Below are 9,204 nucleotides of genomic sequence, written 5' to 3' on the forward strand. Positions count from 1 at the left end.
AGCATCAAGCACCCGCTTAGCCTCGATCACTCGCCGTCGACCATCAAGTTGCATCCACCACCTACACATAAATGAAACAAACAAATATGTACCTCCCAACACTATGTGAGCTCATCACACGTTAGTCCAAATCAACATCCCTAAAAAAAGACCAAGTCGCACAAAAAATATGAACATCGGATGGTCCGACACTCATACCAGTACAAACACTGGACCATTCGGTGTGTACACTCTCTCTGGCTCTGAAGTCCATCTAAAAACAAAATGCTCCGGCGATGCTCTGGTGTTCAGTCATACCTATTACTGAATCTTCTGGTGAGTACAACAACAATCATACTATTTTGCAGCATCTCTGTTAAATAATTCGGTGTTCAAAACCTCTCAACATCCGGTGAGTAGATCAGCTCTAGCACCGAAAACTTACATCTTTGTTAAATACTCCGATGTGTCCTTTCACAGAACATCAAACTATACGGTGAGAATAATTTTATCACACCAGATTGTCCGGTGAGCACACTTACATACAACTTCAACTCCAAATTTAGTCAATTTCAAACATAATCAAGCTTATGCAATCCAAAACTCAACAAAATAAATCGACAAACTTATCAATCACTTATAACGTATAAAACATTATATATTTCAAAAACAATATATATTTCAACTTAGTTTATCCGTTACAGTATCAGTTATTTATTTGATGTTACAGTATTAGTTATTTATTTGATGTTACATGCAAACTGGAGTTTACATCATGTGATTTTTTTTTTAACTAGCCGTCTGGATATTTAGCAATCCCATGTTGATGTCCCTTTAATTTCAGAGACGTGAAGAATCGGAAGGCCAAAGTACGGTGTTTGCTTTTCTGATTCTCCGACATGCTCAGCTGAACCTCAAGAGTATTATATTACAAACATTACCACTTGAATGATGACATTATGTCATCCATGATTCATGTCGCTAGAGCTTTCCTTTGGAATTGTTAATCTATTCAGCCAAGTGGGGAGGCAGCTCTCTGATTTTTCTGGTACTAGGTGTGTTTGGACCTGCCATTCAGCCTGTTCCGATTGAAGTGAATGAGAACTGATCTGAGAAGGAAGAATGGGTACGGAAGATGACCATCTGGTGGTGCTGAAACTGCTGATATTCTGCTTGCTACCACAAAGCCTTGTGCTTCTGCACTTCTGTTTCATGGGTCTAGAAGGAGTCGTCTATCGGCATACGGAGTATCGAAAATGGACTTATCAGTTTTCGTACGTCGATAGCCTAGTGGTAGTAAGTCCGGGGTCTGTCGGTATTTCGAAAACCGACATGTTGTGGGCTCATCTAAAGGGTAGTGCCACGTAGGTAGTTCGTGCAGGGTGACGATATATCGGCATTCAGAATACCAACAAGCGACTCCTCATAGCATGTCGATACGTGGAATACCGACATGTCTGTCAGCATTCCGAGTGCCGATAGGTCTTTATATATTCCATGACCGTCAATCCCTCTCCTACACGTGATCGTACACAGAAAGCGGGCGGCGACGGCGAACAAGCGGCGCAGGGTGTTCTGCAGCGGGAGGCGGCAGGACGCGACGGGCGGCGCGGGGCGAAGGGTACTAGTTGGTGTATATTGTCTTACATATTGTACCCATAGACATGCAATGAATGTTTAAGATGATCTTTATTTATAATGTATTTTACTTTCTTTAATAAAATGATCAAATTTTATCATTCTACCAATACTTTTTTTAAGCTCAATGTTTTTATAGGATTCCATGTCTTCCATTACCAAGCAACATCTTTCACAGGGAATCTCTGCCAAGCATCAATGTCACAACTTTTCCAACTTTCACAGGGAATTTTATGCTCCAGCCCCTAACCAAGCCCATGCACCAGCCCCTAGCCACTATAAAAAGATACACCCTCATCCATGGATAGATCACCCATTCCTCAACTATCTCAACTGCAATATCTCCATTAGTTCCACAAGGACCACCCAAAAAACATTGGGGGATTGTCATCCCACAGGGGGTCGAACTCCTGATGTGCTTATGTGGCGACTCTTGTAGGTTTCGTGAGTCTCAAGACATCTCCTACACCTATGATCTATGATTCTTCATGTATGCCTACTATTAGTACGACAAATCTCGACATAGACCATATGAGTACTTATCGATATAGCAACATAAATCACTCATGTGACACTTTCCATATGATTTCATGCATTGCTTTACTAATCTCTCCTCTTTTTTTATTTGTCTAGTCTCCTCCACCTATCTGTGACTACATGAAATGGCTGAATATGGAGTAAAATGAGTATCAGAAGCAGTTGGTCCAAATGACCATACAATGAAGAAGAAAAACGTACAAACGTCGAGAATACGAGCAACAGCAGGAGGAACTACGACTGAAGCGTCGGGATAAGGAGCGCATGAGTAAGGCACTCGAGGAGCGCGCTGCGGCTGAAGCACACGAAGTAGAAGGGGAAAGGAAGTGGGAGGGGCTCGTCGCGCTAAGGTTGGAGACCCTGATCCCCTGCGAAAGGACGAATATTCTAGGTGCACTCAGTAGAGAGCATCTATTATAACCTGATCTACTTTTATTTTCTAAGGTATGTTAGATTTAGCAGCGACACATTATTATGTTATTTTTTAGGTGTACCGTACATACCAACGTTTATTATCATCATTTCTTCTATAGTTAATGTACATTCGGGCACCGACGATAAACCCATGTAAATTTTTCATTTTATGTAACATATGTGCCTGATTCTAAGATAATTGTGCTCCCCGACTATTATTGTTCGATTAATAGTTTTTTTTTGTCAATATTCCTATAACATAAGTTTATTAAAAACAAAAAATCAAATTCAAATGGAAAAGTAGTTATTGTCAACCCTAATTATTAATAAAAAATAAATAAAAAGAGGCATGTTGGCAAACGAAATGCCGACATGCCTATCGGTATTTCGTTTGCTGACAGGAATATCGGCTCTCCGCCCTCATGACACCTCTATCGATGTCTATCCAGGGTCTTATCGGTACGAGGAATGCCGACAAGCCTTTTGTCCGCTTTCCACGTGCCGATAGGACCTCAGACTCAGTGACACGTAGGATGTCGTCATTAGGAATGCGACCACCGAACCAAGGTCGAGCCACCTGGTAGGCCAATGGCCAGTTGGAGTTCTCTACCCATTTAAAGTCAAAGTTCCCAAGTGAAAGTGGGCCAAAGTCGGTACAGACTTTGTCACTGGCCTACCTGGAACTCAGAAAGTCAATGATTCCATCTGATTCATTGTTAATCGTCTGATCAAACTGGATCATTTTGTTCTAGGTATAATGTGAACAAGCTTGTTGAGCTATATCTAGAGAATATCGTTCGCCTGCACGGTGTGCCTCAAAAGTTAATTTTTGATTGAGATCCCTAGTTTACAATACATTTATGGAAACGTGTGCATGATCTGCTTGGGACAAAACTTTCTTTTAGTTTTGCCTACCATCCTTAGACAGTCAGACAGGAGGGCGAGTAGAAAGAACCAAGTTTTGGAGGACATGTTGTGATCTTGTGTGCTATCATACAGCTCCAACTAGGAGAAGTGTCTATCATGTGCCGAATTCTCTTACACCAATAGTCTCCCGATATCTCATTGAAGAAAGTGTCGAACCCCTCTTTCCTGATGCGAGGCTGGTGAAAGACAATTGTTTACTTTGGCTGTTATTTAGGAGGTCCAATAAAGTGTTTATACCATCCACAATCGTTTGAAGGAGTGACAGTCCCGTTAGAACAGTCATGTAGATAAATCGCCGCCGCGACTGACCTTTGAGGCTGATGACTTTGTTCATGTCAAAGTCTCGCCACTTCAGGGCCTTTGCTGTTTTGGAGTCCGCAGCAAATTGGCACCTCGATACATTTTGCCGTACAACATCATTTTTCCGTACAACATCATTGCTTCAAAATGCTAAAAGTCTAGTGGAGCAACCACACTAAAGATGGGAGCGTGAAGATCATCTCCGAGCCGAATTTATGGTGGATTTTCTAGAATTTTTAGAGCAAGCTTGAATGGAATTAAAACAAGGTTTGAATTTCTACAAATAAAACAAAACAAAAACCTAATGGAAAATTCTAAAACTTACCTGTGCCGAGATCATCTTGATCCATCCCCATTTTCTCCTTCCTCTCAGCCCAATGCGGCATGTCCACTCTCTGACCCCTTCTGCCCACATCGGCCCAATGGCCCCACCCCCTCTTAACTCGACAGGCGGACCCTCGGTCCCACATGTCAGCCACACACGAGCACCCGAGGACAATTGGGTTTTGTGTTTGGATTATCACATATGTTGATCAACTTTGCATATATTAGGGTTTGTTAAACACCTAAAAGTCTTGTTGAGTACAAAATATACTCACCTTTGCTGCTTTATCATTCAAGTTCGAGGAGGAGTTGCCTCAAGAGGATTAGTACCTCGCAACATGTTTCATGGATACTGATGTCATGGTAGTGGACATACTACTGGAGAATAAAGCATTTCTGTTTAATAGCTTTCGCTGAATTCTATATTATGTATTAACTCTGTTAAAGAATCTTGATTTTGTATCGTGTTGTAATATAACTATGTATGAACATGGTACTAATGTTACTGTCGGTGTATCAGGAACCAGGGGTCCCTAAGTCCCGAGACCGAGCCGGCCATCCGCCACGCGTCACCATCCCGCGAGGTCTGCCCTGCGAGATAAAAAGAAGCTAAGTCCCGGGAGAAGGTGCTCGGGACCGCCGCCTCTGGTTCCCGAGCACCCCAGTTCCCCGATGATCCGTGGAGTCCAAGTACCGGGAAGGAAGTGCTCGGGAGAGAGTACTCGGGGCTGCACGTGGCAGCCCCCGAGGACTCGGTTCCCCGAAGGTTTCCCCCAGTGCTCGGGAGAGAGTGCACGGGGCTGCACGTGGCAGCCCCCGAGGACTCGGTTCCCCGAAGGTTTCCCCCAGTACTCGGGAGAGAGTGCTCGGGGCTGCACGTGGCAGCCCCCGAGGACTCGGTTCCCCGAAGGTCTCACCAGAGTGCTCGGGAGAGAGTGCTCAGGGCTGCACGTGGCAGCCCCCGAGGACTCGGTTCCCCGAAGGTCTCACCAGAGTGCTCGGGAGAGAGTGCTCGGGGCTGCACGTGGCAGCCCCCGAGGACTCGGTTCCCCGAAGGTTCACGCAAGATCGTTCGACGACCCAAAGGGTCCCCTGCCGGGGTGTCAGCCAGTCAAAGACACGAATGCCGCATTTAATAGGCACGCACGGCCTGACATCCTGACATCCTGACATTCTCAGCTGCCCACGCCCTAGTGTCCGACCCTTCCATGCTCTGGCAGGGGGGCGTGGGTCCATTAAATGCACGGGTCCCGTCCCGTTTCACCCGGGTGCCTCGGGATAACGTTGCCAGAATCGAAGCGCTCCGCCTGCCACCCTGCCCCGGCAGAAGAACAAGACAGGGTGGGCGCACCGGGCACCTCTGCGGCTGCCCGGTGGGCCCCCTTAATGGCGCCGGAGGACCTCCACAGTGGCGGGTGGTCGGATACACGCCGCAATCTTTCACCGCCCCTGTCACTTCGCCGAGGCGGAATGATGACGCCTTTTCTCCGTGGCACCTTGGCGCGCGCCCCCTCTTTCCCATTCAGGATAAGTCGAGGTCGGCGCGCCTATAAAAGGAAAGGATGGAGAATACATAAAAGGCCAACTCTCACAGCTCACGACACACAACTCTCACAGCTCACGACACACAACTCTCACAGCTCACGACACACAACTCTCACAGCTCACGACACACAACGCTCACGCTCACGACTCATCCTTGAATTCCGCCTCAGATCCGGGAGCCCTCAAGAAGCACCCGAAGCCCAGAACAAAAGACGAAGAACATCACGAACAAGCTCAAGCCAAGCTAGAACACGAGAGCCTCAAGCTCTCTGTAGACAGCTCACCTCTGTAACCAGATACATCCTTGAAGAATTCCCTTCAAGGATAGATATAGCACTCACACAGGAGTAGGGTGTTACGCCTCCGTGCGGCCCGAACCTGTCTAAACCCCGGTGCACCCATCCTTCTCCCACCAGCCACTGCATTTATTTCCGTTCCCATTTATTTCCCAGACAAGCTCGTTCAGGATCATCCCCCCGGCCGAATCTCTAAAAAGGGGTCTCTCGGGATCCCTGCGACAGGAGTTCATCCTCCGACAGCTGGCGCGCCAGGTATGGGGGAATATCCCTGGATTTGTTTGTTTCATTTTTTTTCCACAGGAAAAGATGGCCGGTGGGCACCGTCTCCAGCGTTCCGGCTCCACTTCCAGTGACGGAGCGCTGCCCGACGCCAGAGGGAGCCCAGTCACTGCTGCATACCAGCAGCAGCCGCCATCCACGTGCGCGGTTTTTCCAGCTCAAGGGGATCAAGGCGCTGGGCCCATCAGGGCCGCCGCTGTCGACGCATTTTCCGACCCCCAGCAGGTGGTCGGGACCCCGGCCGCTAGGTTCGCCTCTGGACCATGTCAGGTGCCACCTCGGCGCAGGCTCGCATTCAGCGAGGCCAGCCCAGGGAGCGCGCTGCTTGCAGCACATGCTCTCCTCAGGCACCCACCCGTTCAGGCCATGCCGAACACTCCGGAAGGCCGGTGGATCCAAGATGTCGTCGCTTTGGTCGGCACTGCCCGTCGCCAGGTGCAGGCCGGGAGTCCTCGCACCACCTCTTAGCGTGGCGCCGCCAGAGCCAGCTCCTCAACGGGCAACGCCCGCACGGGCCGAGGGGCCTCCAGGCGGAGTGCCGTCCCCCTGACCGTGTCCGAAGCCTGGGACCTTCGCTTGCGCCTTGACGAGCGGAGGGGCCACGAGGATGCCCGAGTTACTCTCGAGCGCCAGCGGGAGACCCGGCAGGGGGTCGGGGCAGAGGACCAGGCTTCCTCTCTCCCGGCCCAAGGCCACCGGGGATCCCCGGCTCGCCGCCACTCGCCACCAAGGACCCCTACTCGTGCTGCGGGGTACGGTACCGGCTGCCGTGCCTTCACCACCGAGCTCCGTTGGGTCAGGTGGCCTTCTAAGTTCCGCCCCGAGCTGCCGGAGAAGTACGACGGATCCATTGACCCCGTCGAGTTCCTCCAGATTTACACAACGGCCGTCCAAGCGGCTGGAGGCAGCGAAAAGGTAATGGCAAACTATTTTCATGTTGCCTTGAGGGGCTCCGCCCGCTCTTGGCTTATGAACTTACCCCCAGGGTCTATTAGCTCCTGGGATGACCTGTGCCACCAGTTTGTGGCCAACTTTCAGGGCACGTTTACGCGGCCCGGTTTAAAGTGCGACCTCCACGCCGTCTAACAGCAGGAACGGGAGACGCTACGGCGCTTTATACAGCGCTTCAGCCAGGTTCGCAACACCATTCCGCGAGTGGCCCCCCATGCTGTTATTGTTGCTTTCCGGCAGGGCGTCCGCGACGAGCGGATGCTCGAAAAGCTAGGTACGCACGAGATCGAGACCACTGCGGAACTCTTCGCACTGGCCGATAAGTGCGCCAAGGCTGCGGAGGCCAGGGCGTGGCATGCTCCTCGCCCCGCCTCCGACCAGCCAAGTTCTTCTCGCTCCGACAAGCGGGAAAAGAAGAAGAGAAGGAAGCGCGAGGCCGCTCCCGTTGAGCCGACCCAGGTCCCCGCTCATAGGGTGCCGCAAGAGCCCGACCACCGGCAAGAGCGCCGGCCGGGCGTCGCCCGACGTCCCGTCAGAGCCCCTGCTCGGGCTCCTCCTCGGGCCTCCGTGCCCACGAGGGCCCCGGCTCCAGATAGGGCACCGGCTCCAGCAAGAGCCTCGGCCCCCGGCCGAGCTCCTGCTCCAGCAAGGCCCCCCGCTCCAGCGGGGCCCGAGCCAGGTAAATGGTGTCCCATACACCAGACCAGATGGCACGACCTCACGGAGTGTCGTACGGTCAAAGGACTCGTGGAGCAGCGCCAGAGGGAGCGCGATGAGTCCCGCGGAGGAGGCGATGCTGAGGTCGCCCCCGACAACGCCGAGCTCGGCTTCCAGGAGCCCGAGCACGCCGTCGCCTTCATCGGCGGGGGCGCCTACACACCTTGCTCACGCCGTGGCATCAAGGTCATGCGACGCGAGGTGTGCTCGGCAACCCCGAGCGAGGAGGCCGCAAGGCCCCTGAGGTGGTCGGATGCTCCGATCACGTTCAGCATGGCTGATCACCCCGCCAGTACTGCAGCCGTGGGACGGCTACCTCTAGTAGTGTCTCCCACTATCTGCAATGTCAAGGTCGGCAGAGTGCTGATCGACGGTGGTGCCGGCCTCAACCTCCTCTCTCATGAGGCTTTCGAGAAGCTGCAGGTGTCCCCCCGACGCCTAAAGCCATCACTCCCGTTCTGCGGAGTAACCCCCGGGCACTCCCTGCCCCTTGGGCAGGTCGAGTTGCCCGTGACGTTCGAGAGCGGGGACAACTTCCGCACGGAGTGCGTCCTCTTCGACGTCGCGGAGCTCCCTCTCCCCTACAACGTCATCCTCGGGCGTCCGGCGCTCGCCAAGTTTATGATGGCCGTGCATTATGCATACCTTACGGTTAATATGCCCGGCCCCGCAGGCTCCATCTCCGTGCTCGCCGACTCCGGCGGCGCCGTCTCCTGCGCTGAGCAGTCATACATGGCTCTGGTCTCAGCGCAGGCCGAGGTCGATGGCTCTACAGGGGGCCCGGGACCCTCTTCATCCAAACCCCGACTCGCCGCCGACACCTCTGTTCCAACGAAGGAGGTCGTGGTGGGCGAAGACGCTACCCAGGTCGTCTGTATCGGCGGTGACCTGGGCAGCAAATAGGAAAGCGCGCTCTTCGCCTTCCTCCGGGCTAACGTAGACGTGTTTGCCTGGCAACCGTCCGACATGCCCGGGATCCCTAGGGAGGTGATCGAGCATCACTTGGCGGTGCGTCCGGACGCCCGCCCGGTGAAGCAGAAGGTCCGGCGGCAGGCGCCTGAGCGCCAGAAGTTTATCCGCGAGCAGGTTACCAAGCTCCTCGATGTCGGGTTTATCCGAGAAGTCCTTCACCCCGACTGGCTCGCAAACCCAGTCATCGTCCCGAAGGCCAACGGCAAGCTCCGCATGTACGTGGACTACACCGACCTAAATAAGGCTTGCCCTAAAGATCCCTTCCCCTTACCTCGTATTGATCAAATTATAGATGCAACTGCGGGATGCGATCTTTTGTGCT

Source organism: Phragmites australis, chromosome 3, assembly GCF_958298935.1.
Source record: "Phragmites australis chromosome 3, lpPhrAust1.1, whole genome shotgun sequence".
NCBI classification, from domain to species: domain Eukaryota; kingdom Viridiplantae; phylum Streptophyta; class Magnoliopsida; order Poales; family Poaceae; genus Phragmites; species Phragmites australis.